General features: G+C 36.8%; 1 long non-coding RNA gene across 1 annotated transcript; it reads right to left on the bottom strand.

Annotated features, from left to right (window-relative positions):
* Positions 1 to 696: 696 nt before the first annotated feature.
* LOC121235194 lies at positions 697 to 7,872 on the bottom strand. The gene is made up of 3 exons (XR_005934530.1): positions 7,421 to 7,872; positions 6,061 to 6,128; positions 697 to 709 (listed from the first exon to the last, which is right to left on the bottom strand). It is a non-coding gene; the product is annotated as an uncharacterized LOC121235194 (long non-coding RNA).
* Between the last annotated feature and the right edge of the window lie 707 nt (positions 7,873 to 8,579).

Raw genomic sequence — 8,579 nt, 5'->3', positions numbered from 1 at the left:
GGGTCTTATCATACCTGAGTGTCCCTTCATAGCACTAGAATGCACAAGCTATAATAGTTTTTGTTTAAAGGCCACATCCTCTGCCATTACTAGTCTCTGCTTGTAAAAAAGCAGGCCTTCCCTTACTGAGTAGCTCTGAGGTAAATCACCTCTCTCAAATCTTTCCACCAATTCCATCACTTTAGGATCCTTCTTATACCCTTCCTTAATCTCTTCTATCCAATCCAATGTTTGTAAGAAAATGACAACATGGGTGGCTTCCACTCTTTGCTCTTCTCCATTTCCTCTCCTAAACAAGGCATCTGCTGCCTTGTTTTCCTGGCCTTTCTTGTACTCCACCAACATATCATACCCCAGCAACTTCGAGGTCCATTTTTGCTGCATAGGATTTCCCACTTTCTGCTCTAACAGATATTTTAGACTTTGGTGATTGGTCCTCACCACAAAGGGGTGGCCCAACAAGTACAGTCTCCACTTTTGCATTGCCATAACCAGTGCATAAAGCTCTTTTTCATATATGGACAGATTTAGGATTTTGCCCTTTAAAGCCTGGCTGTAAAAGGCTATGGGCCTGTTCTTTTGCATCAAAATTGTTCTAATGGCTCCTCCTGAAGCATCACATTCTATCATGAAGGGAAGGAAAAATTGGGAGAGCCAACACAGAGGGTTGACTAACTGCCTTTCTGAGAAGCTGAAAAGCTTCCTTTGCCTCCTCATTCTAAGCAAACTAATTTTTTTGAGCAGTTGAGTCTAAGGGGCAGCTATGCTTCCATACCTCTCTATGAATCGACGATAATATTCTATCAATCCTAGGAACCCCCTCAATGACTTCAACGAAGTTGGAAATGGCCAATCTGTTATAGCAACCAGCTTATCTGAATCTGCCCTCACACCTCCAGTTAATATCACATGGCCAAGATAAGACACCTCTGAAACCTCAAACCTAAATTTAGAATTCTTAGCCAGTAGGCTATGCTACTGTAAGACCTCTAAGGTTAGCTGTAAATGCCTGAGATGATCATCCAAGTTAGCACTATAAACCAAAATATCATCGAAAAAAACTAGTATGAGTTTTCTCAAGTATGGTCTGAAAACCTCATTCATGAGACTTTGAAAAGTGCTAGGAGCGTTTGTTAACCCAAAAGGCATAACTAGGAACTCATAGTGCCCTTCATGAGTACTAAAAGCCGTTTTTGGAATATCTTCAAATTTGACCGTTCTTTGGTGGTACCCAGACCACAAGTCCAGTTTTGAAAATAGTCTAGAACCGCCCAATTCATCCAATAATTCCTCCACCACAGGGATATGAAGCTTGTCCTTAATTGTTACTTTGTTCAAGGACCTATAGTCCACACACGTGAACAATGTCGCATCTGCCTTTCTCACTAACAACACTGGTGATGAATAGGGACTTTGACTCAGCCTTATTACCCCTGAGGACAGCAGCTCCTTCATAATTTTTTCTATCTCATCCTTTTGAAAATAAGGATATCGATAGGGTCGGACTGAAATGGGCTGAGTGTTTAGTTGTAGGATAATGTTGTGATCATGGGTTCTTATGGGACGTAGGCCTTTTGGTTCCCCAAAAACTACTTGGAATTTGTTTAGCGACTTCTGGACAACTGGTTGTAATTCTAGTTTTGGTTCTTGACTTTCCTTCGCTTCCACTAACTGTAACAATACTCCATTTTTCTCCAATTTATTGTTTTTGTTCAAATTGCCTTCTTCAATCAAATTGGCTGGACACAAGCCCTGCAATTCTATCACCTTGCTGTTATAGTTAAACTTCATAAAGAGTTCCCTAGAATTCCAAAGGATGGAATCCAACTCATGCAGCCATAGCACTCCCAACACCATATCACAACCTACTAACACCAACACAAATGCTTCAGTGACAAAGGCAGTTCCTTGCACCCTCACTCGTAACGAGGCACAACTTCCCTCACTCAAAATTATCCCTCCATTGGCCACTTTTACCTTAATTATTTTGCCACTGTCCACTAGAATTTCTCCCTTTTTAATCACAAAAGGGTTTATGAAATTACGGGTGCTGCCCAAGTCGATTAAAACGACCACCTCTAGGTTCTGAACTCTACCCTTAACCCTTATAGTTCTAGGGTTGACTGAGACAATTAAAGCATCTAATGATATTTTTGGTTGCACTGAATTTGTAACAAAATCCAGCATCTCCCCTCCATCTGCCACTTTTTCCACCATCAAGAATCACTTGGATCATCCTCAATCTCCTCAATGAGGAAAAGCTTGGGTTGTTGGCACTTACGACCCATATTCCACTTGGAATCACAATAGTAACAAAGACCCTTATCTCTATGGTCTTTCATTTGTTGTGGTTTGATTTTATGGACTGGTATAATGGCTTTTTGTTGGTTATTTTGGTGGTTATGGAAGCTGGAGTTAGGGATGTGTGGGGGTTTTTTGGTTATTGTGAGCATATGCACCGGCAGCTTATCTCGTCCCTCAAACCACTGAGACTACAACTCAATTTATAGCCCTCATACAGCCCTTTGAGTCTATTGTACAAACCCTCAAAACTGGTTTTATAATCTTCCACCGAACCAGTTTGCTTGAGTTTAGTAAGAGACTCCATTGGATCATCATAGGAAGATGGTTGCTATAACAGAGCTTCGAAGAACTAAAGAGAAGGTTAACCACAACCCCTATTTTAGCATTACTGGTGCCCCACAAACCATTCGTGGTATATTTTGAAACATCTAAATATGGACTAAGATGTGTCCTGATCCAAGAAGGAAGGGTAGTGGCTTATGCATCTAGGTAATTGAAGGACCACAAGAAGAACTACCCCACTCATGATATGTCGTTAGTAGTTGTGGTGTTTGCCTTGAAGATTTGACGACATTACTTGTTTGGAGAAGCGTGTGAAAAATACATGGATCATCAAGTATGAGGCATCTCCTTACCTGAGATGCATGAGACAATAAAGATGACTGGAGACTATAAGCGACTATTGTTGTGAGGTCAAATACCACTAAGGAAAAGCTAATTTAGTAATAGATACGCTAAGTCGTAAGTCTAGGTCTAAGGATGTAGGACGTTCAACATATGTGAGCTCACTTCTTGAAGGAATGAGGTAATTGTTAGTGAAGGACTCACCACAGGAGGAAATTCTAACCGCGATGCACGAATTGAGACTGAGTGACTTCGATTAACTTAAAAGTCAATAAAGGAAGGATCCAAAGCTACTAAAGATTCGGCAAAGAGTCCAAAGATGGAAAGGACCTTTGCATTGTAGTTGGGCGAGAATGGAACCTTCTTATATTAAGGGCAAAGAGTAGTTTTGGCTAATTAGGGAATTCTAGAAAGAATACTAGCTTAAGCTCATTCCTTGCCATATTCAATACATCTTGGAGCCACAAAGATGTATCGAGATCTCAAGAAGGGTTTTTGGTGGGAAGGAATAAATCGAGATATCACTCACTTCATCAAGAAGTGTGCAACGTCTAGGAGAGTAAAGGTCAAGAAACAGAGATCATCCGAGAATTTAAACCCTTACCCATTATAGAGTGGAAGCGGGAGGACATAATTATGGGCTTTGTGGTCGGATTACCCCAAACCCCTGTGGTAAGGATGTGATTTTGATAATTGTGGATAGATTGACTAAGATTGCCCACTTTCTACCTATTAGTACGATGGACACTTTGAATAAGTTGTAAATTCAACTGTATATAAGGGACATAGCTAGACTTCACGGAGTGTCCAAGACCATAGTGTTAGATCGAGACTCGAGGTGCACATCTCATTTTTTGAGAAGTTTGCAAACGGCAATGGACACTCAGCTAAGGTTCAATATTGCATACCATCTCCAGACCAACAGACAATTGGAAAGGACAATTCAGATGCTGGACGACATACTAAGAGCGTGTGTGTTGGACTTTAAGGGACCGTTTGGGAACACAACTATTCTCAAATCTCTTACTATTTTACTACTATTTACAAATATTTTAAAATATTCTTAGTATTCAAACAGGCTCTAAAGGTCCATGTTAAAGCCACGTCCCACTCATCGAGTTTGCCTACAACAATAGCTACCGGGCGATCTAAATATAGAATAACATCATGCGTCTTGATGAATGCTACCGACAGTGGGACGCCGCACACCAGGGAGATAAAGGGCACAAGAGACAAGGGCACGCTGAATGAAAGGGGAAGAGGGAAAAATAGGGTTATCTGGGATTGAAGAATAATTGGAGTTGCTTTCAGCTTTACAGTTATGTTTAATTACAACTAAAATAGGCTTATTTTAGTTCTTTTTATTGTGATTAGTTTATTAAATTAATTATTTCTTGCCTTGATTAATTTATTGTTTAGTTCTTAATTTCTTATTTTATTTTACAACTCATCTTTTTAAACTAGTTTAGAATTTATGTGGTTTATATTTGATTGGTTTCCTACGTTTTTGAAGTCTCTATGGTTTCGACCTCGTTCTTGCTAAACTATATATCGATACAGTTCGTGCACTTGCAAATACAATTAAAATTTCACAAGACTTAGTATGCAAGTTTGTTTAAATATGAAGTTATTGAGTCTGCAACCATTAGGATGTGAGTTTTGATCAAATCTAAATTATAGATTTAGAGACTTTAAGAAAAGACTTTTTTTTTAATAATATTTAAAGGTATTGATTCTGCAGGCTTTTAAAAATGATTGTATCATATACAAAGTTATAGAATGCACATAGTTTGGAAAATGATTATTATCAGATTTGAGGTTATAAGGCTGACAAATTTTAGGAAATGATTCTGATCATATACAAGGACACCTCTGGCATAAGCTGATCGTTAGTATGTATGTAGGCATATGTAGAGTTGAGGAAACAACTTCAACTTTATTTGCTGCGAATGCTTTAAACGTCACTACCCTTGGAAATTGCCCTAATTGATGTCAGCTTGACTCTTTCCCACTATTCAAATATTCTTACGCTCATACTTGTTACACTCCTCAAAACAGACCCTTCCATGAATTCTTTGCAAAATGGTCCGTGTGGCATGACTTGGCATATTATTGGGTTATAGTCCATTTCTTTTAAAAAAATGAAAAGTTTCCAAGTAGTAATTTTTTTATTTCCTTTGGAAATTGATAGGAAGGAATCAATGGGAATGAAAAAACTTTTGCGTCGGTTATTGTGGATGAAAAAGAAAATTTTAATGTTTCCATCTCTGTCGCAAATAAGGAAGTAGGCGCTAGAAAAAAGGTCTCCAACTGTCGCGCCCATTTCGCTGCAAAATCCTTTTTGCATTGTCAATAAATCGCTAGGAAAAAATTTTATGCGGCGAAATAGAGGTTCTGTGGGGATAAAAGATCGCCAATAAAAAGTTTATTTATTTCCGACGAATTTTAATCGCCAGAAAATGTTTTTCCAAAAATTAAAAAAAACAAATGCACAAAAACGGAAAATGATCTCCTAAGCAAAAAATACAAAAGAGACCTCTTTGCCATATCACCTAGATTTTAATGAAAGCATACTTTGTAACTAGAAATGAGGGATGAAGTGGATAGCAGACAGACGTGACAACACAGTAATATAAAGTCAGAAATCATAATCTGCATTCACTCACAGCCATAGAACAGATCAATGAGAGCATAGGAAAATGATATGTAGGCACTCTTATTCACAATAAACATGAATGGAAGAAATATTTTCAGGCAACAGAAAACCAGAACAGCAGCAAGTTCTTTTCTTTCTCAGGTTCTTCAAGTTTTCAACATTCTTCCCTTGATTTCTTAATGAATTATAGCTATAAAACATCCAGAAATGATTGCTAATGGATGCAGCACGAAGCAGTATTTGGGAGTGTTAAGAGTACCATCGTTACTTCAACTCTTCTAAATCAATTACAGTCAAGCAAGTCTTTAAAAGAGAAAAGAACAAAATCAAGTACTGCCTAAACCATCACAAGCAAAAACGAGTTTATATATTATTATCCATGTATGTATTCCACCCCTTTCTAGGTGACTGAAAGTTAAATCCATGACTTGAATATAGATATCAATGAAGACAATTTAGCATAATAAAGCACCAACCTGTGTATATCCTATTTGATTCAACATTAAAACATCAGAGGAGACACATCCCTGTAAAGAACACCATTCTGAAATACAAGAAAAAAATAGGGAAGAAATTATAATAAATATACAGCAACAAACAAGAAAATAGGAAAAGTAAACAATATATAGACATCAGACCTCGTACAGATGGTCCTAGCATAAATTTTTAGTTTGTGATCAAATCAAAATCATCTTAATAGGTGATATTGCATAATCCTCCCCAAACCTTCAGATAAAAAAACGCCATACACCATGTGACTTACATCTTATAGGCTGACATTGCAACCAAGGGCATAAGCAATGGGCTTTATCGAATTGAAATTATTCAATCGCCATAGCATGTTCTATCTATGGAGAACATAATAATGAACAATAAATAATAAAAATTGTTTCCATCCAATGATTCAAACCTTTGACTTGAAGAGGATAATTTCCAAGGCCAAGACCTTACCACTTGGGCCAACCCCTAAGAGTTAACAATATTAGATGCATTATATTCACAGAAGTCCAAAAGAAAAATGTATTCGCCCAGGACAGAGAAAAATAACTTCAAAATCCAAACATCTTTATAATTAGTCCATTTTAAGCAACTTACAACATCTTCAATTCTATCAACTCTCCAATATAAACTAGGATTGAATAAGTGATTAAGCAATTCCTAAGCACCTTGAGGGCACAGAAATAAGAATTCTTAGTATTAAGTTTTTGTAATTTTTTTTTTCCAACCTAAACAATTGATCTCTATGATAATGGCAAAAGAGGCATAGGCTTTGCGGATCCAAAGAAATTATCCATAGCAATTGTAACAATAGTGCTAGTGAAATCAACAGAAGAGGAAAAAAAAAATAGGGAGTAAAGAATAGTTCACAATCTGCATTAAACTGACCATTCGTTTCATATTCATATATAAATAAGATGTTAGCAGACATGTCTTCATGCACCATACCAACAGGCAACATTCTTGTCAACACAATGGGAAAAAGAATGATATGATCCTAAGAGATTGTCTAATCAAAGATATCATTATTGATAATAGGTCCAATTATCAGAGACAAAATATGAAATTTCAATGTACTCTCAACCTCAATGAGAGTAAACCACAGCTTGTTCAAGAATAATAGATGTAACTGCACTGGGAGGAAGCTGAGAAAGAGAGGATGAGGGAGGGAACACATTAGCTAAAAAGGAAAGTGGAAGGCATTGCCATAATAAACAAGTATATTTTGTATAGTTCAAGAATATATTGCCAAAAGAAAAACAAAAGTTCAACAAAAAATAAAACCAAGTTTTCTAAAAATTGAGGTAAACAAAATTAGAGATAATACAAGAAACTTACCATCAGAAGTGTGGATAATCAACTTCCTACAAATTCATTGGCCTAAAGTATACTTGTACAACCGATCCTTCTGACATATCCTCAACTGCATAAGCATATGCAGTAATACCAGATGAGTAATGTAGTATTAAAAGCTTGATAGCATCTTTGATTGCATATAGGACTGAGTTAAAAGCAAGAAAATTGCAACAATACAAAACGTAATTCAAGCATCTATACAGCACCACACAACCCATCTATCAAGCAAGGAAAGTGAAAACATGAAGAGTATGACAAAAAACGTAATTCATATAGCAATAATACAAAACCATACACATAAAGATTGTAGTACCACTGCAGGTATATATTATGAGCAGCAATAGAAGAAGAAGAGCAACAACAATAATATCAAAGTTCAAGGTTTTAGAAGTGGCTCACCAGTCCTCATCACCAACAAAATTGAAGGAGTTAGAGCATTCATACCTGCTGAGTTCTTGAGCTGCATTCTATATAATATGTAGCACCAATCTGTTTAGAGAGTTCGACACCCTAATTATATGAAAACCATTACCATGAATGGAACCAAACATTACCATCAAGGTATAGAGAGCAACTGATGGGGAAAAAAGCACACCTGTGTAGTTGTCACAAGCATCAATCCAGGGTGATCAGCCAAATAGTGCTTATCATCATCACAGAGATTTATTTGTGCATTATAAACCACATTAATTACAGAATTTAGTTAGTCAACATAACAAAAAAGATGAATGCCACTACTAATGAGAAAGCTAATACAAAGACATCTGCCCCTCTTTAGCTCAATGGTCTTAATCTATTGTAATCCTCTTGCCCTATGAATTTTAATGAACACAGATGAAAAATTAACAAACATGCCCATTTTGCCAACCTATTTAATAGCAAAAACAAATCTATATGTGCAAACTCAAGGATCAATTCAAGACACAATAAAAAAAACACAGCAGATAAATGATGAAGCTAAATGCGCGATTATAAGCATCAAAGAAATTACACCAGTCGTGCCCCAGAGACCTAAGTTGACAGTGGTGCCTTCAACTACCACATTTGCAATGAAGTTATCAAACACCGTTGGTATATAATCTTGATTAATAGAAGGCAAAATCAATTTGAATCTAGAAAAGCTAAGAATGAAAGAGTTTAA

This window comes from Juglans microcarpa x Juglans regia, chromosome 6D, assembly GCF_004785595.1.
Source record: "Juglans microcarpa x Juglans regia isolate MS1-56 chromosome 6D, Jm3101_v1.0, whole genome shotgun sequence".
Taxonomy (NCBI): Eukaryota; Viridiplantae; Streptophyta; class Magnoliopsida; order Fagales; family Juglandaceae; genus Juglans; species Juglans microcarpa x Juglans regia.
This window is presented reverse-complemented; position numbering and strand designations above follow the sequence as displayed.